Genomic DNA, 19,120 nt, shown 5'->3' with positions numbered 1-19,120 from the left:
CAAGGGTCAAGTCAGGGATCTGTGGAGACTGCTAATATTTAGCATATTTTACCCCACAAGAAGGCAACCACCTTGTAAGCACACATTTCCTTTAAGCCCAACCCCACGGTCATACGTAACCTAATAAAGAGCCACTGTTCCCCACTTCCCATTGTCAGGGAGAGTTGTTTATCTTTCTTTAGCAAGCTCTGCAGAAAGAAGAGCAGTTTTTCCAAAACTTAGATGAACAGTCTGGGTTTACAAAATAGCATTTTGGTTTTCTCACAGTAGCAATTTTCGGCGACACTAGTGCTTGGCTAGAAAGCTGAACACAAGTTATAAACAACCATTCACATAACCACCGGGTGGACATTATGATGGAGCCAACTTTTATGTTCAACATCTCCATTGTGAAACCAGTTTGGCATTTGGTTTTGTAAAAGTAGAAGACAGTTTGTGCAGGGGGTGCTGATGTGTATTTCTTGCTGCGCTCAGCATCAAGCAGTAGGCTGAATTAGTTATATTCAAATGTAGGTTGTGATGAAGAAAACAAGTTAAAAGGAGTACCCCAAAAAGACAGCTTTGTCACAGGAAGTGCAGAGAGGATGGAAATGAGAGACCTGCAGCAAGGGGTGCAGACCCTGGAAGCACAGCTTGTGCCTTTTTCCATTTAGGAAGTCTTGTCTCTGAAAAGAGCTAATCAGGTGTTAAAGAAATGTGTGCTTCCAAAAAGATTTACAAAACTTCATTATCATGGTGTGCACTGTTTGAGGAAACAGTGCTAGCTCCATTTTAAACAATTTGCTTTCTTTACGTGGGTAACATCCTGCTGTTATTAATATAAACAACATAGCCCTGCAGATTGGGAGTAGGCAATATGCGTGGATTCAGACTCATTTCAGGAGTGCACTCCATTTTTGCTTCAGATACACACACCACCAGCATTTACCCTACCTATTAAAACAATAGGGCATAAATAAGTAATGACTATTGTCCTTTAAATTATTTTCAATGCATTATAAATTCTAGGCCACACAATTCATTAGTGGAATAAAATTATATTTGCTATGCATCTATGGTCATTTAATTTTTAACAGACGTTTTTAAGTAAATCTACATCTTTTTCTGTCTTAAAATAATCAGAATTGTAACTAGGCCAATGGACTAATTCCTTGCTGAAATGTTAAGTGGGAAACTAAATTTGACTTTGGTAATCTTCTCTTGCCTGGTATGAAGTCATGCTCTCTACTTACCAGCCAGTTCAAATAACTAAAATATCCAAGGTATGTACTCAATCATGTAATTCAGTGGGCATGTTGAAGACAGAAATTAAAATAAGTTACTCTTTTAACAAAATAAGAACAAAAGAGGTAGATTTCTAAGGAGGAAATTTAGGCTTCAAAAAGAAAAACAGAAAGATAGAGGTGGAGGGAAGGAAGAGGTGCAGGGAGAGGGAGGGGGATGATTGGCAGGAGGCTCTGTGTAGACAAATATGCAGTGGAAAACTTCCCACCAAGGTCATAGAGTTGTCCAAACCAATACCACTACCCAATTTCCTACATGCTGTGACCCTCCAAGCCTCCACCCAACCCATCTTTTCAAGGGCTACGTAGTTTTGGCTTTGTCAGTATCTACACCACTTTGAGACTTCTCATTTTATTTACGTGTTAGAGTCCTAGTATGATGAGTCAGCATTTTCAGGCATCTTACATGGAACAACAGAGACAAAATGTGGTTACGAGTTACGGAGAATAGCAGACAACAACCAACATGTAAGTGTAAGGGTGAAGAGTGAGCAAGTGTCCTGCGGGTAGCAAGAAAGAGAGCAGCAAAGTGGCTGGGGCTCACTACCCACACATGCCTGTGTGAAGGGTTGGCAACAAGCCTGTGGGCAACAGCCCTTCTGATCAGGAGGAGAGAAAACGTTTTTCAGCAGTCATTTTCTTTCTGTTCCCACTCAGCTTCAGGTGCCCAGATCCGGTAAATGTTCCCCACCTGGGGCCCTGGGGAATTGAAACGGCAGGATCAATAAGGCATTTAGCCCAAAGATGGAGACCTTTCTATTCTGCCTTTGCTGCACCTCCTTCTCATCTCTGCAAAAAACCCTGAGCCACCAAGGACAGTTGCTGAAAGGCCTCACCCATCACACAGGAAACTCATCCATGAGTATTTAATACAGTGTGCCCCGTATGTGGGGGAGCAGTCACATCAAGCTTTAACATCTACTGACAATCCGCCTTAGGAAGGGCCTCCTGGACGGAGAAGAGACGGAGAGCTCTGCTTTCAGGGAAGCCAAGGAGGGAGGGAGACAGGGGTGTGAGTCCAACAGGATTAAGGAGGCAATTGATCCTGCCAGCTTCCATTTGGCTTGCACGTAGCCACTGCCATTCCTGCTGACTAAAAGTCTCCTCCAAAAGAAGGGAGAAGATGCAACCCTCACTCCGCAAATAAATCCTGCCACAATCTTCTGCTCGGTTCTTGTCTTTCTCACAGCTGCCAGGAAGGCTGCCCTGAGATTAGAAGACCCCTCTTCACCACCACCACCACCTCGTCGACAGGATTTCATCCATGGGCCAATTTCTCCACTCAGATTCCACTTTTTCTCTTGCAAATGAATGATCCAGTTGCTCGAATTAACCTTCTTCCCAGTTATTATGGGTAATACAAGGACATAGTTATTTGTCTGTGACAGTGACAGCAAGTTAGTTTGGAGTTGCATCGAATTTTTTTCCCTTTTATTTATTTACTAGTAGTTGCATTATTTGTCCTAGTACATGTCCAAAGTAAGGCTGGCTTCTCCCAGGTAATCTGGACATTCGCTATCATTCAGTATTTATCCGTTACATGGATAACAAGTTATTTACTTCTGCATGGAATTTTGCTACAACCCCTGCTCATGGCCATGCCCGAGAATCCCAGTGAAATGATTGAATCAATTGTTTGTCTTTATCAAACTAAAAGGTTATCTTCTTCCATTTAGACTGTTCACTCAAAAGCCAGGGAAATTTTTACAGTACAGGAAAAAATGTTTTAGTAAAATTAAAATAAAAATAAGCCTGTATGAAACACAGCCTAGAATTTAACAGAAAATATCATGAATAATAACAGTCCAAAAACTGCAATAAATTAACAGTAATTTTTAGTCAAGGGGGCGGAGAAATATCTGACTTGCTCACTGTATACAGAAACCTCATGGTGAGTGTTCCATTAAGGTAAAATCAATTTGTATATGGACAGGTTTGTCAAAGGAGCGAGGTAGAAAGACTTTGTTTTATACCTTCCTCCCTTTCTCATCTTCAGTGTGGACTCCTTCTTCTTCCTCTAACTCTCCAACTTTCATTGCTACAGAGTTAGCCCTTGTTTCTAAAAAGAGGACCTCGCTGCTTCAAATGTGGATTTGCATGTTCAGTTACCTAGAATTTCAGCCCATAGAAAGCAGATACAGTAGAGGTTGCAAAGGTGCCTTCCCAGCCTACTAGAGTTCCACTGTTAACGTGGCAACTGCTACAAACATAGGTGGAAGGACCGAATCCACAGCATCTGAGACAGACAGCACTTGGACCTAATGGGCACTGTGAAGTCACAAGCATCTGGCTTATTCTCACTTTCATTCTCGTCATTGTCTCTGATGGTGCAATATACAAGCAAGTATTTGACAGTAAGGTTGGAGGTGGCTGTGAAGTCCTTTGAGGCCTAAGCAGGGAAATAAAAGCTGAGATAGATTTCATGCCTGTGTGTTCTCGGTAGAATTACTGTTTCGTGATCTAAGTTTGGCATTTGCTGACCTTGTCATCAAGGAGCTGGAAGTCAAGAATTAAAGTTATGTTTCTGGTGACACACAATCTGGATTCTATTTCTTTCCTCAAGCCTGAAAATGACCCTGGTCAGTGCTATGATTATCGACTAGAATTAGCAGCAGAGGATGTTCTCATAAAAACAGAGCTTGGGTGGCAGAAGGATAACATTTATAAGTATCCTGGAGGGAGTTGCTGGAGTTTTAGGGTCAAAGTTTAATGTGGCTGTTTCTTTCCCTTTTGGAACCCGAGGCCACAAAATAAACAACGTTCCAGTTTTATTAAAACACTAAATACGTGGTGATTTTCCACTGACATTTACCTAATCATGGGAAAGTGTGTACCAACGGGGCTCCGAGGGCTGCTGCAGATCCGTGCTTTATAAGCTGTGCCATCAGCAAACACCTGCAGCGGCAGCACAGAGGTGAGCTAAATAGGGAGCTCTTGGGTCATGTGTACTTTGAGGCTATCTAAACATGGAGTCAGCTTCTGCTTTGCATCTATTTCTTCAGGTCCAGCTCTGCCTTTGCAAATAACAGGAAAGAAGCAATTCTGGTGTTAGCACACTCATCTGTTCAAGCATATGAAATTTGAGAATTTCATATTAGAGGGTGTTTCAGGCCAGGCACATCGGATCTCTTGTTTGCCTGATGGGAGTTGCCCCAGGCCGGAGTATGGTGAGGAAGTATGGTTTCTAGGATAGGCATGAGGAGACGTAGCCAGCGGCTGGGTGCCCACCGAGCAAGAATTCGAAGGTCAAAGGCCCCTAAAGCTAAAGGTTTAACTAGCTTCATGCAATGAATGAAGAGCTGACAACTAGAGACGAACTTCAACCAGAAAAGGTGGGATTGCTACAGGCACATACTACATCACTGTGGTTGTCAGGGTCAGTTTGAAGATGGTGACAATGAGGGCTTGAACACTGACTTCAGCACTTAACAAGTTGTGTGGCTTCAATACATTACTGGACCTCGCTAAGCTTCCATTTCTTCCTCTATAAAGGGAGCGTGACTGCTACCTCATGGCACTGCTGTCATCACTGAGGAAATGTGAAGTACATAGTGCCTTATGAGCAATTAAGACTCAATAACTATCTATGGTCAGCATCATCATCAAACATTAAGTATAACAAGAAGCAGTAAAACTGAGTTGTTTTTTTTTTGTTTGTTTGTTTGTTTTTTTTTTTTTTTTTTTTGACAGGCAGAGTGGACAGTGAGAGAGAGAAAGGTCCCGGCGCTGATCTGAAGCCAGGAGCCAGGTGCTTCTCCTGGTCTCCCATGGGGTGCAGGGCCCAAGCACTTGGGCCATCCTCCACTGCACTCCTGGGCCACAGCAGAGAGCTGGCCTGGAAGAGGGGCAACCAGGACAGAATCCAGCGCCCTGACTGGGACTAGAACCCAGGGTGCCGGCGCCGCAGGCAGAGGATTAGCCTATTGAGCCGCGGCGCCGGCCCCAAAACTGAGCTTTAAGTGGGAAAGCAGAAGGGCATGAAGCATTAGCCTCTATATGCTTAGGATGTTCTGCATTTTTTTAAAGGACAGAGTTAGCTCCTATGTCCTTTGTTGTATAATAGTTGTTATTTATTTGAGAGAGAGGGAGAGTGAGTGAGCGAGCATACACAAGAGAACTGATTTGCTGGTTTATTTTTCAAATGTCCACATCAGGTGGGGACAGAAACTGGGAGCTAAGAAGTCAATCCAGGTCTCCCACATGAGTGGCAGAGACCCAGCTAAGTTGAGCCATCACCACAGCCTCCTAGGGTCTGCATTAGCAGAAAGCTGGAATAAGGAGCCAGATGCAGGGAATTGGACCCAGGTACTCTAACGTGGGATACAGGTATCTTAACTGGTGTCCTGGTCACTAAGTCAAATACCCACCCTTCCATATTTTTATTGCCTCCCAGGACATATGGTGATCCTGAAAGCAATGTCTCACAGGAGTCAAAAGGTGCTCTGTGCCACAGGAGTGAGAGAGAAACTGCATGGAGGAATACCTAAGGTTTCTATGTAGAACAGTGTCTTCCCTCTAACCTTCCAGAGTTTCCAGAATTTGCATCAATTTTAGAAGGGTTTTCTTAAGATATGTGATTTCATTGATTCAGGATGGAATCCAAATGGGAGAAAAGTGAGGCTGAGATGGGCAAGATTTCTCAAGCACAACGGTTATCAGATAATGAAATTTCCTTTGATCAACTATCACATAATAGTTTATTTTATTCAACAGATTATCTATCTATGGGCAAGATAAGCAGATAGTAGTTAAGTGTGTGTCATTTCCTAGTAGAAAGATGGACTTGGAGGGCTCTTTGTAATGAATGAGCATTATGGGGGAGAGAAACAGTCCCCAGACTCTCATCCTCACCTAGGAACTTGGTTTAATGGAGTACTTCAATCCTGGGTTTTCATGAATTTTGGTTCTAAAGGACCAAATGGGAGTCCATATCACTTAGGGAAATACCAAGTATGATTTTTTTTAAGATTTATTTATTTATTTGAAAGAGTTAGGGAGAGACAGAGACAGATCTTCCACCTGATGCCCCCCAAATGACCACAATAGTCAGGGCTGATTCGGGCTGAACCTAGGAGCCAGGGGCTTCTTCCAGGTCTTCCACATGGGTGGCAGAGGTCCAAGTACTTGGGCCATCTTCTGCTGCTTTCCCACATGCATTAGCAAGGGGGCAAGATGGGAAGTGGAGTAGCTGGGACATGATCAAGTGCCCATATGGGATGCCAGCATCACAGGTCATGGCTTAACCCACTGTACCACAGTGCCAGCCCCACCAAGCATGATATTTGACTACCCATTGTTTCATCTGGCACTGGACCCACTAAGCAGGGCACTGACTGGCAGTAAATCTTATCAAAGTCTTACCTTCTGCATCCAAGTACTTTAGAAAGGAATCTGCAGTTATAACATTGCCTTTGCTTCCTCCCATTTTACCCCATTCTCTCTTCTCCATCAAACATCACAGGACCCACTTTACTTAATCATCGCTGCCCTTATGAGATTTTTCTCCCCATTTTCTAAGCTCAACTTGCTAAGCTCTCATCATTTTTCCATGTAAGATACTCCTGAACTCCCAATAGACCTTAGGTTGGAGAGTAAAGAGATGAAATTCTGAGACAGACCAGTATACCCTTTGCCAGAAGAGGAAAGCCACACTGTGGAGGTTTATGTCCTAATCCTATCTTTTACTGGCTATATAATCTTAGTAAATTACATGCATGTACCTTAGTCTCCCCTTTTATAAAATCAGGATAATAAGAGCATCCCTCTATTTGGGGTAAGTGAGTCTATCCAATAGAGTATGCTTGAATAATATATGATATTTAATAAAATTCTATCTATGCAGGTTCTGTTAATGCTTATTTTGTAGTCTCTTCATGAAGAGACGTAAATGCTGACTGCACATTGCATGTGGATTACATACTCAGAATCACAGTGTCTCACTATCTGAAGACTTTCTTCATGGATAGGAACTTCCTTTATTCTTTTGCCAATAAGATATGCTTTAACAGGGACTGGTTAGCCAACACAATATATGGTAAAATACAATAGTGCTTATGATAAATATTAAGGTTCAACAATAAATCACATTTCATCATGAGTGGCTTCTTAATGTACAAAGAAAAAGGAGAATTGTTGCTTTTGAGTTCCAGTGGGAGGATTTAAAATTCTGACAACAGATTGAGATTCTTATTTTTACACTAGCCCACCATAGATGAAACATCAGCAATAATGATAAGATATGGGAGGCAATTTTCTAAGATTTTATTTTATGAACTACTATAATTTTTCCTCCTGAAAATGTCAATGCATTGTAAATGTGCTAGAGAATTCAAAAAAGTTGCTTCAAAACCTAGCTCAGCTCTAAGCCTCATGCAACTTTCAAGAATGTACTGAATCGTAACACACATACAGAGAAGTGAACAAATCATAAGAAGATGCTTTACTTAATTTTCACAAAAGGAACACTCCTATGTCACCAGTTTCAGATTGTGAACAGCAACCATGAGCCCCGTAGGCCCTCTTTCATTTTTCACGTTATTTATAACATATTGTGTGACCCTCAAATTATGCATAGGTTAAAGCAACAACATAGCTCTCTACCCAAACACCCAGGGATTATCTGGGATGTTCACTGTGATCTCTGAGGACAGAAAGCACCGAACTGCATCTTTAGGAGAAGCTGGAAGAAATGTTAAGTGTTGAGGTGCAACAGAAATTAACATTTTTTAAGGTTGGAGTTTGTCAACTCAAGAGGCTTCCATAGCCTTGGCAGCTCATGACAAGAGCCTCGGGTGATTACTGATGTCATAAATAAGAGTGTCAATTGTTAAATCAACAATAGGAATCACTGTGCACTTGCTCCCCATGTAGAACCTCTGTCTTTAATGTGTTATACTATGAGAATTAATGGTAAAACTAGTCTTCAAACAGTACTTTATACTTCATGTGTCTGTGTGGGTGCAAACTGTTGAAATCTTTACTTAATATAGAGTTGATCTTCTGTATATAAATATAATTAAAAATGAATCTTAATGAAAAATGGGACGGGAAGGCGGGTAGGAGATGGGATGGTTTGTGGGTGGGAGGGTGGTTATGGGGGGGAATAACTGCTATAATCCAAAAGTTGTACTTTTGAAATGCATATTTATTAAATAAAAGTTTTCTATATAAAAAAAGAAATTAACATATTTTTGATCAGATGAATCTCATCTCCATTTCTTGCTCTGTAACTCTGGGATGAATTTCGAGCTTCCAGTTTACAAATTTCATAATGCAATTGCTTGATTTTTTTAAGATTTTTTTTTTCATTTTTATTTGAAAGGAGGAGGAGGGGGAGAGAGAGTGAGAGAGAGGGAGGGAGAGAGGGAGGGGGAAGAGAGGGAGAGATTTTCCATCCACTGATTCTCTTTCCAAATGGCTGCAACAACCAGGGTTGGGCCACGCTGAAGCCTGGAGCTCCTTTGGGATCTGCCATGTGGGTGCCAGGAGCCCAAGTACAAGGGCCATCCTCTGCTGCTTTCTTAGGCACACTAGCAAGCAGCTGGATGGAAAGCAGAGCAGCCAGGACTTGAACTGGTGCTCTGATATGGGATGCGGACATTGCAGGAGGAAGTTTAGTTTGCTACATCATAATGCCAGAATTAATTTTTGAAACTCATGCAAAACTTTTTGAAATTCGTGCATTGCTTTTTCATAATATGCATTTTGCATGAACTTTCTGAAGACCCCTCATATATATCTCTAAAAATGCAATGGTCTGGGAATCAATGCAAAGATTAGATCTGCATTCACTGAATTCTTTGTTGTGCCTGGAATAAAGAGTTCAATAAATGCTGGTTCCACTGTCTCTGTTAAAAGGCTAAAGATACACAAAGAGGTACTCAGGGAGAGAGAGCAGGTGTGTGAGAGAAGTCAAAGAGGAACCAGACAAACATACCTTTTGGTCTAAAGGTATTGGAGGGTGAGATTCACGGAATGCTTTTATGGCTATGAGACTCAAGGCTCTCTCATCATCAGCTGTTAGAGATGTCACCATCTTCTCCCCTTTTTTGTCTCCCTGAGTCACATTACATGGTCTGTGGATTGGGGTTTCCCAAAGCGGGCAGCTGGGCACAATGCTACTGGTGCCGTATCCTGGAGGTGACTTGAAAAGCCTTTAGGGTTATGAACTCTGGTATCTAAATAAAAGAGGAAATGTTAAGTTCACCTTTAGAATGAGATCTAAAGGTCTGGTAAAAGGCTTGTCCTACCATTTTTTAAAAATATATATTTATTTCATTTTTTTTGAAAGTCTGTTAAAGAGAAAGCGGGGTGGGGGGGGGGAGATCTTCTATTGGTTCACTCTCCAAATGGCCACAATGGCCAGGGCTGGGCCACAGAGAGCCAGGAGCCAGGAGCTGTGCACCGGTCTCCCAGGTCTCCCACATGGGTGCAGGGACCCAAACAATAGGGACATCTTCCACTGCTTTTCTCAGGCCATTAGCATGGAGTTGGATCAGAAGTGGTGCAGCCAGGACATGAATCAGCACACATGAAGGATGCTGGCATTACAGACGGTGGCTTTACTTGTTACCCCACAATGCTGGCCCCCCTTCTACTATTTCATACTGGACCAAAACACTATGCTCGAGTCACACACTAAACATTCTTATGAAACAAAGAAAGGAATATTATGCTTCAGGGGGCCTGTAGTCTCTCAGAAATGTCATAATCTTGTCAAAACTAACCTGGAACTTTCACCTATGAGCCAAGATTTAGAAAAGCAGAAAAGTTTCCTTGGTTATTTGATTAACATGTTAAAGAAGTGCTTATATTTTCCATCTGAATGCAGGGAATATAGTAGTATTAGCTTAATGAATCTGTGTGTGTGTGTGTGTGTGTGTGTGTGTGTAAGAAGGGTAGACCATGGAGCCAGCACTATGGCGTTAGTGGGTAGAGCCTTTGCCTGCAGTGCTGGCATCCCATATGGGCACCGGTTCAAGTCCTAGTTGCTCGGCTTCTGATCTGGCTCTCTGCTATAGCCTGGGAAGGCAGTGGGGCCCCTGTACCTATGTCAGAGACCTGGAGGAAGTTCCTGGCTCCTGGCTTTGGATCAGCGCAGCTCCAGCCATTGCGGCCATCTAGGGGGAAGGGTGGACCAGCAGACGGAAGACCTCTTTCTTGCTGGCTCTGCCTCTCTGTGACTCTGCCTTTCAAATGATAAATAAATCTTAAAAAACAAAAAAGAAAAAAGAGTGGAGCAGTCATAATGGCAGAATCTCATATTAATAGTTTTCCTTTGTAGCAATTCCTCTTAAATATCTTAAGCTAATTTTTCGATAGTTTAGAAAAAATAGAATTATGATAAAACAATGAACAGGAACTAGTTCATACTATGCACAGTTTAGTATGCCTGAAGACAGCAGAGCTTAAAAATCAGTAGTTGTTTCAAGTGAGGAGACAAAATACTTGAGATTTACTTGGTTTACTTGTGTTTTCAGTTGGTGTTGCTAACACCAACTGCATCTCTAGATGGCCTGAGATTTGCTGTCTATCCAAGCTAGACTAGCTATTTATAATTGAGTCAAAGCAAGATTAAGGAGAAAACCTGGATGATGGACTCTGTGAAATTTGCAATTAAAATAATTTGAAGAGCAAGAGGAGAGGTAGACAAGAGAGAGGAAGAGAAACAGCAAACTTGTAACAAGCACCATCAATAGTCACTACTATATGATACTGTATATATATTAACCTGATTACTAATATAAGACATTCTGGTAAGTTACAACATAGATTATCTCATGTCAAAACCCACACCAACCTTGTGGGGCAGTTGCTATGGCTAATCTCCATGAAGAACTGATGAAGGCAGCAGATGAAACCTAACTGTGTAGAGCTTAAATTTCTGTGAGAGAGTCCAGATCCACACTCCTGAGCATGACTTTGCCACTTCAACAGGCAAGCCAGAGCTGCATGGGCTTTCATTTCTCTGACTGGAGCTCGATGGCTAAGCAATCAGTACTGAATCCACTTCTATTCTCTTAGCTCTCCAAGGTTTAGCAAGGGTTCCTTGTGGTCTGAACCTACCCTACCTTTCTTGTATCTTCTTACACCCCTCTTGCCTATACCCACTATCCCCATTGATAATAGCATGAAGGAATCTCTTGTTTTAGAAGCAGTGCTCCTTAGTACATTACGTATTTTTTTTTTAAGATTTATTTTATTGATTTGAAAGTCAGAGATACTGAGAAAGAGGAGGAGACAGAGGGGGAGAAATTTTCCATCTACTGGTTTATTCCCCAAGCAGTCGCAATGGCAAGGGCTGGGCCAGGGTGAACCTAGGAGCCAGGAGCTTCTTCCAGGTCTTCCACATGGGTGCAGGGGCCATGCACTTGGGCCTTTTTCCACTGCTTTCCCATGCACACAAGCAGGGAGATGGATTGAAGTGAGCAGCCAGGACTCTAACCAGCACCCTTATGGGATTCCAGCATTAGAGATAATGGCTTAGCCTGTTACGCCACAACACAGGCTACGCATTACATTGTTTTATGCAAGGATTTCTCTTCCTGAAATTCCTTGTCCCATTTCTGTGATATATACTCCTCCCTCAAGATTGAGGTCTAGTGACATATCATCTGTGAAGCCTCCCTTGCTTCCTTCCAGAGGAGTAAATAATTTTCTTATTTCCCAATAGCACTCTGTATGTCCCTCAAATATGGTCTTAGGAAATTCCATGTCATATTCCTGCCGTTACTTCTGAGTCTTTGTTACGTAGTATTGTGGACAGGCAGAAGCTGGACCCTCCTCTCAGTATTCCTCCTCTTGCTGAATAGATGACTGCTTTGCCATTCATACAGAGTATTCATACCCAGACCTGCCTCATCTCACCATTCAGGTTCCTATTGCAGAACTCCAGAGGGCACCATTCATAAACTTACAACATAAATGGCTCCCCTGAAGACTTTCGTTGTGACTCAGTGGATTAAGCCAATGCTTGTGATGCCAGCATCTCACACTGGAGTGTCACTTTGAGTCCTGGCTGTTCTACTTCCAATCCAGCTTCCTGTTAATGCTCCTGGAAAAGCAACAGATGATGGCCCAAGTACTTGGGCCCCTGCCACCTCCATTATAGACAAGGAAACAGTTACTGACTCCTGGCTTCAGTCTGGCCCAGATCTGGCTCAGATAGTCTCTCTACTTCCCTTTTTAATAAATAAATATTTTTAAAAATTGGCTCCCCAGGAGTCATGCTGTGCATTCTCTGTACAACATCAAGCCTGGTATCAACAAGATATTACAAGATGTAGATGGATATAATAGAAATGGACTAAGAGCTGAGGTATATGGTATGCATGTAAATACCAGATAAAATTGAGTGATTTGATCTTTATTCCAAATCTTATTATCATTTGTGATCAATTTTACCTTAGACTAAATAAAACATGTGTACTGCAAAGAGGGAGGTTAGCTAATTCATAAAGGGCCCAGGTCGTGATCTAACACCTCCTAAATGAAAGACATTCCAGAAAAAAAAATTGTGGGTTTTATTTCTAACACTGGGTCTAATATTGCTCAGGTACCAGAAGACTAGTTTCATCACAGATACATGGAAATTTGATCCACTCAAGAAAAGAAAAACTGATATAGAAACAAACCGCTATCAGGGGAGAATATAATAATAGCCGATGTATTACCACAGAGGAGTTCTTTGGGCTTCCACAGCGTTATCCACCTGCAGAGGTCCCTGGGCACAGTTGTAGGGCAGGGAGATAAAGATTATCCACAGTTCACCAAGCAAAACTTCACACCCCAGGAAGACACAAAAATGCATATGCTAAAGCAAAGGAAAAAACAATGCAAACTGTGTATGAAGTATAAATGAAAATGGCTTTCCTGTTTTTACCTTGCCTAGCCACACTGTCATCTTAAGGCTTGATGACCAGCAGGTTGTCTATTTTGTTCCTGTCCATTCCTAATGAAGGTTCTACCTGTGGGATACCCTTTTGGAGCCTTTTAAGCCCTACCAGGCCAGCTGAAGGGCAAATGATTGGAGGCTGCTTTTAATTTCCTCCCTGCTTCTCTTTTGTTATCTTACTGCCTGCCATCTCTCAGATGCTTGTACTTGATGGATTCTGTGGAGATAAAGATAAGGGTAATTTCTTGCCTACGATGCTTTTCTTTTGATCTTTTGTGGTTTTATTTTTGCACTTTGGAGTGTGCTACTCCTACTGTGCAGCCAGATGTGCCCAGATCCTATTGAGATGCAGCCCAGAGCTCACAGCCCACAGGAAGACTGTTCTGAGATGGCTGGAATCATTTGTGACCTGGACCCAGGAAAGAGAGGAGGGAGAGAAAGCAGGGGGGAGTAGGGAGGGAGCAGGGAGTAGGTGTGAGGTCTAAGAGAAGGCACGGGGGAAGGGGCTACAGAGATGGCTAGCTGCCTGCTCGACTCACAGTGTTAAGCAACATATTTCAGGAGACTGCAATACACTTTATGTTGGTTACACAGAAAACAAATTACAGCTACTGTATAAAATTTCACATTTGCTGTGTACAGCTATAAATAACGATAATTATGCTGCTCCTTCTCTAGCATCTTATAAGTTGACCCTGAGTAGGCCCCTGGAGCTAGGCTACTTGAACTAAAAATTCCTGTTAGACCTTTTCTTCTCTGGTTTCTGGCATCTTCTGAGTGACTGATTATGAGACAGTCAAGTAGGCTGTGGCCATTTGAGGCTGTGATAATCTAATACAGTTGGGCTCCTGCTGCTCACGGATTCAGTCACAGCAGGTTCTGACCCATAGCCTCAAAGGTGTGAAAATACTCCACGCCCATCCCGCAGTACTCCTTAAGACATTTTTCTTTAAGTGCCAGCATTGTGATGTTGCAGCTGAAGCTGCCACCTAAAATCTGGCCTCCCGTATGGTCACTGGTTCCAGACCTGGCTGCTTTACTTCCAATCTAGCTCCCTGCTAATGGCCTGGGGAAAGCAGTGGAGGATGGCCCAGGTGCTTGGGCCTTTGCTACCTATGTAAGAGACCCAGAAGAAGCTCCTGGATCCTGCCTGACCCAGTCTCTGCTGTTCCAGCAATCTGGGGGAGTGAACCAGCAGAAGGAAGATTTTCTCTCTCTCCTTTTCTCCGTAATTCTTTCAAATAAATAAACCAATCTTTAAAAAAAAAAAAAAAAAAAAAGAAAGAAAGAAAGAAATATTTGTTTCAGAACAAGTGTAACCCATGGACTCTTTGGTCAGCCTCTGACCAGGATCGGAATGCCCTGTTTCCCCACACTTTTTGAAAACATGTTACTTTCTTCACAGATTTCAACCTGCCCTCATTTCACCTGCACCATGATGAAGTCATCTCTTTTGTAGCTCTCTCATTCCACTTTGTTTTTACAAGTATCCTGTTATTTGTTCTGTACTCTTTGGTCTTCTGTACTCTTTGGTATTTCTATAGTGGCAGGTGGCAGGACCCATATCATGAACATGCTACCTGTGCCCAGAAGGGTCCCCTGCTGGATTGGGCTTTTGGCACGGTGGTTAAGGTATGCTTGTGATGCCTTGGGTTCAAGTGCTGGCTCTGTACCAGATTCCAGCTTCCTGGTAACACATGCCCTGGGAGGCAGCAGATGATGGTTCAAGTACTCAGATTCCTGCCTCCCACATGGGAGAATCAGATTGAGTTCTCACCCCGTAGCTTCAGCCTCGCACAACTCCAGTGTTTCAGGCATTTTGTGGAGTGACCAACTGGATAGAACAGCCCTGTCTCATGGGGATGCTGTTGTGGTATATTGGGTAAACCCACTGTCTGTGATGCCGGCACCCCATATGGGCATTGGTTCTTGTCCCAGTTGCTCCAGTTCTGATCCAGCTCCCTGCTAATGGCCTGGGAAATGCAGTAGAGGATGGCCCAAGTGTTTTGGCCCCTACCACCCATGTGGGAGAAGTAGATGAAGCTCCTGGCTCCTAGTTTGAGGCTGGCCATTGAAAATATCTGGGGAGTAAACCTGAAGATGGAAGAGATCTGTCTCTCCTCCCCGCTTTGTAATTGTGACTTTCAAAAAAGTCAAAGTAAACCTTTAAAAAGAAAGAAGGAAGGTATTTCTATCAATAAAAAAAAGAAAGAAAAGCCCTGTCCCTGTTTTTCAAATATAAAAATAAATAAAAAACAAAAATAAAGGCCCTACTTACTTTCATGCTTTTTGGTTTAATGTAAACATCTAGAAATTTTTCATAAGTTTTTAAAAGAGATCTTACATTTTATTTATCTAATCCAAAATGAGGATGCCTGTGGCTGATGTTGTGGCACAGAGCTTAAGTCTCTGCTTATGATGCTGTATCCCATATGAGCACTAGCTGTTTCATTTCTAATCCAGCTCCCTGAAAATGTATCTGGGCCTTGCTACCTACATAGGAGACCAGGATGGAGTTCCAGGCTCTTGGCTTCATCCTGGCCCAGCTCTGGCTGTTGTAGCCATTTGGGGAACGAACCAGTGAAAGGAAATTCTCTTTCTATCCCTTTCTATCCCTATTTCTAACACTGCCTTTCACACAAATAAAATAGATATTGTTAAAAAAGAAAAATAACAGTCCCTCAGAAGGAGAACTCAAATTCATAGACTCCCATAAGGTCCACACTGTGCTAGGTTCATAGTAAGAATGCAATAAATGCTAAATTTTAGGGGAGATAGACTCTGAAGACTTTTTTTAAATTTCACAATGCATCCCTCACTAGTTTATGATCTTGATCAGGTTAGTTCTTTGTGCCTCACATTCTTCAATTGTAAAACAGAATAATATCTATCTCCTAAGGCTTAGGTGAAGACAAACTGAATTTACATAAAGTTTCTGGCATATAATTAAAATGCTATGTATTAGCTACTACTATTATTATTGTTGCATTATTATTAATTACAAGCCTTTTTTTTTCTAATAAAGCATGATCCAGGCATAGAATGGCAATGGTGTTCCAGAAGTCTGCTAAGAATTCGGACTGATTCAGCAGGTGTTGGGCTTCAGTCACTGACCTGGGAGAGCCCACATTTTCCCCCAAGAGCCAATAAGCTCCTACTGGCTCCAGTTCAAAGAACTCAGCCTCTCAACCACCCACCCCTCCCTCCAGTGGAAACAACATGATCAATACTGGCAGCAACACTCCAGGGCTTGCAGCTGCCCTCTCCTACACCCTTCCTTGGAGCAGCCAGGGCTTTCCCCAGTGAGGGCTCCATGATGGTTCCCTGCAGCCGGGGCTCCCCTCTCCATACTGGTGGCCACAAGCTCTAGAGAGGGCACTCCACTTTCTGCCACTGGTTGCCAGGAGCCAAGAGCAGATTTCTTTCAGGATAGAAAGCTCACTACAAGCCCTGAAGGGGCAGACTCAGCAGTCGTCCCTGGCTCTGAGATGGGGTCACTGAGAGCCTGGAGGGCCAAGTCATGTGGTGAAGAGACTGGCCAGTTTTGCTGCTCAGTCTATGTGAGGGCAAGTTCTGGCATCAAGAACAACAGTTTTCTTGCACTGGAAACAAGAACCCCCACTCTTGCTGTGGTATCATAATATTCCATATTGTACCCCTTAGCAGAGTTCATAACCACTTCTCTCCCATACAACTCTTGCTCTTCTAACAGAGCACCATGACAGCAGGCTTGTGACTGTTTCCCGTGACGATTCCCTCTGAATCTTCAGCCAGCTGGGCTTGGTCCTCCTTTCCTCTTTAATCCGTTCTTCATTCCCCATGCATCCACCCCCTAGCTTCCATGGGGGTTGGCTGATGACATTTCTCCTTGCCAATTACAACAGTCCACTCAGCTTTTAATAATTTAGAAGAGGTGACCACAGAAATCAATGTTTTATAATAAAAAGGGAACACATTTATGAAGCCTAATTTAATCTAATAAGTTCACTTTTGTTTTAATGTTTTTAAATCTTGGCAATTCTCTTAAATTGGAAAGTCTTCGAGGAGAGTGTTGCAAGAATAATTATACAGTGCGGTTTGTTTTCCAGCCCCAAATTTATGGACAAATCAGAAGTGGTAAAGTAAAGTGGTGGAACTGCAGGGACTTTCTAATAAAAAGAAGAGCAGCAGAGAAAATGTGAAAGAGTGGGTGCCAGAGGCCAAGGCCAGGCGGAGTGAAGGTTGTGTGTGAAAGGCACAGGGCCAGGACAAACGCACCTGCAACAGAGGCTAGCTGGCTTCCACTTCCTCGTTCACTCTGCAAATATGCACTGGGCATCAGCTACGTGAGTGCCACTGTGTGATGGCCTTGGAGTGTGCAGCAAAGACAGGCAGCCAATGTCCCTACTCTCATAAAACCTCCCATCTAGTTGGGAGGCAGTTAGTGGTTCTTAGACATTTTTGAACTACAAGGAACAGTAAGAGACTTTCTAGTCCAAGCCTTCCTCTTTACAGATGACGATTAATAGGAATCACTGTTAACAGTGAGGCTACAGGCACATCTCTTGATTTGTATTCTGATATAATTTTCACCTTTTGATGTGACTCAAGAAATAATAAAAAATCTGTCTAAAATATTCCCATCAGTGGCATGCAATGGCATGTGCTTCCCATTGCTGGTGTTCCTTATTGAGGGGCTACGCAGCTTTTGACTGAGTAAAGTACGGTGTTATGTGAAGGGCTACCACAGGAAGAGAGAGGGCTGCATCTCTCCACACAGCTGGGTCTTGAACTGCAGAGTAGTGAGTGTGGAAGCCGTAGGTTCAGGACCCTGGATGCAGAAGGGAAGATGATGAAGAACAGAAGAACTGAGAAAGGGCCTACTAGTTACCAGCCACCTACTATGTGCTACTTTGCACAGAGTTCCACAGTCCTCACAAAAACCCACAGGGTGGGTTTTGGCCATTTTTGTTCATGAGAATCACCATTAGCCTAGAGGTAAAGTTGGACCCAAATCTAGGTTGGCTAGTTTCAAATACGTGTATACAAAGACTTAAGTGTTCCTTGCCCAAAAGTCCTGGGACCAGTAGTATTTAGGATTTGGGATTTTTTGGGGATGTTGGAATATTTATGCAAGCTTAACTGATTGAACATCCCTAACCTGAAAATCCAAAACTCAAACATTCTGAGCACTCACATGTATACAAAAAATTTTGGATTTTGGGAACATATATGATTCAGACACTTGGATTATGGATGCTCAGCCTTTATTCCAAATGTCCACTATATTCTCTGCCCCTGCTAGATTTACCAGCTGCAGAGTTTTCTGTGGTTTAGGGCTTCTCTATAAACTTAACTTTTTTTTAAAATCACTTTCTATCTATTTTGTTTTCTGACTGTCCTCTATCATTAAAGATCCATAAACATCTAACAATCAGAGGACACAGTTGAATTGAAATATTTCCTCTTTGTGAGCCAGCAGTTTCACAGGTTGAGCTTTCCTAAGACACCTTCCTAGCACCTGATCAGGTTTCTCACTTTATCCCCAGGCTCCCGCAGGAATATATTTCCATCGTGGTCTGTTCCAAACCTGTGCTGTCCAATACTGTAGCCACTCATGTGGCTACTGAGCACCTCTGAAATGTGGATAGTGTAACTGAGACACCAGATGTTAAATTTTGCCTACTTTTACCTTATTTAAGTGCAAACATCCACACTGTGGCTAATGGCAATCACACCGGGTAGCCCAGATTCTGCAAGATGCTCACACACACCTACACGTCTCTGCTGAGCCAGTTTGAGTGGTACTGAGGGAAAACTGAAAGATGCTGGCACTCTGATATAAAGACACAAACGTCAGAAGCAATCTGGGATAATAGCTTCAGTCACATCCAGATGTCATTACTGGACTTACGGATTCATTGAGTTTTAGACTCCCTTCACTGATGGGCAGGATGCACTTGTC

The 19,120-nt window shown here is 42.7% G+C and overlaps 1 protein-coding gene across 2 annotated transcripts in view; it reads right to left on the bottom strand.

The window, feature by feature from the left end:
* The window catches only part of SEMA6D (semaphorin 6D), a 666,912-nt gene that overhangs the window by 479,368 nt on the left and 168,424 nt on the right, over positions 1-19,120 (bottom strand). The window lies entirely within an intron of this gene.

The sequence above is a fragment of the Oryctolagus cuniculus genome, chromosome 12 (assembly GCF_964237555.1).
Source record: "Oryctolagus cuniculus chromosome 12, mOryCun1.1, whole genome shotgun sequence".
NCBI classification, from domain to species: domain Eukaryota; kingdom Metazoa; phylum Chordata; class Mammalia; order Lagomorpha; family Leporidae; genus Oryctolagus; species Oryctolagus cuniculus.
Note: the sequence above shows the minus strand (reverse complement) of the source record. Positions and strands in the feature narration are given on the sequence as shown.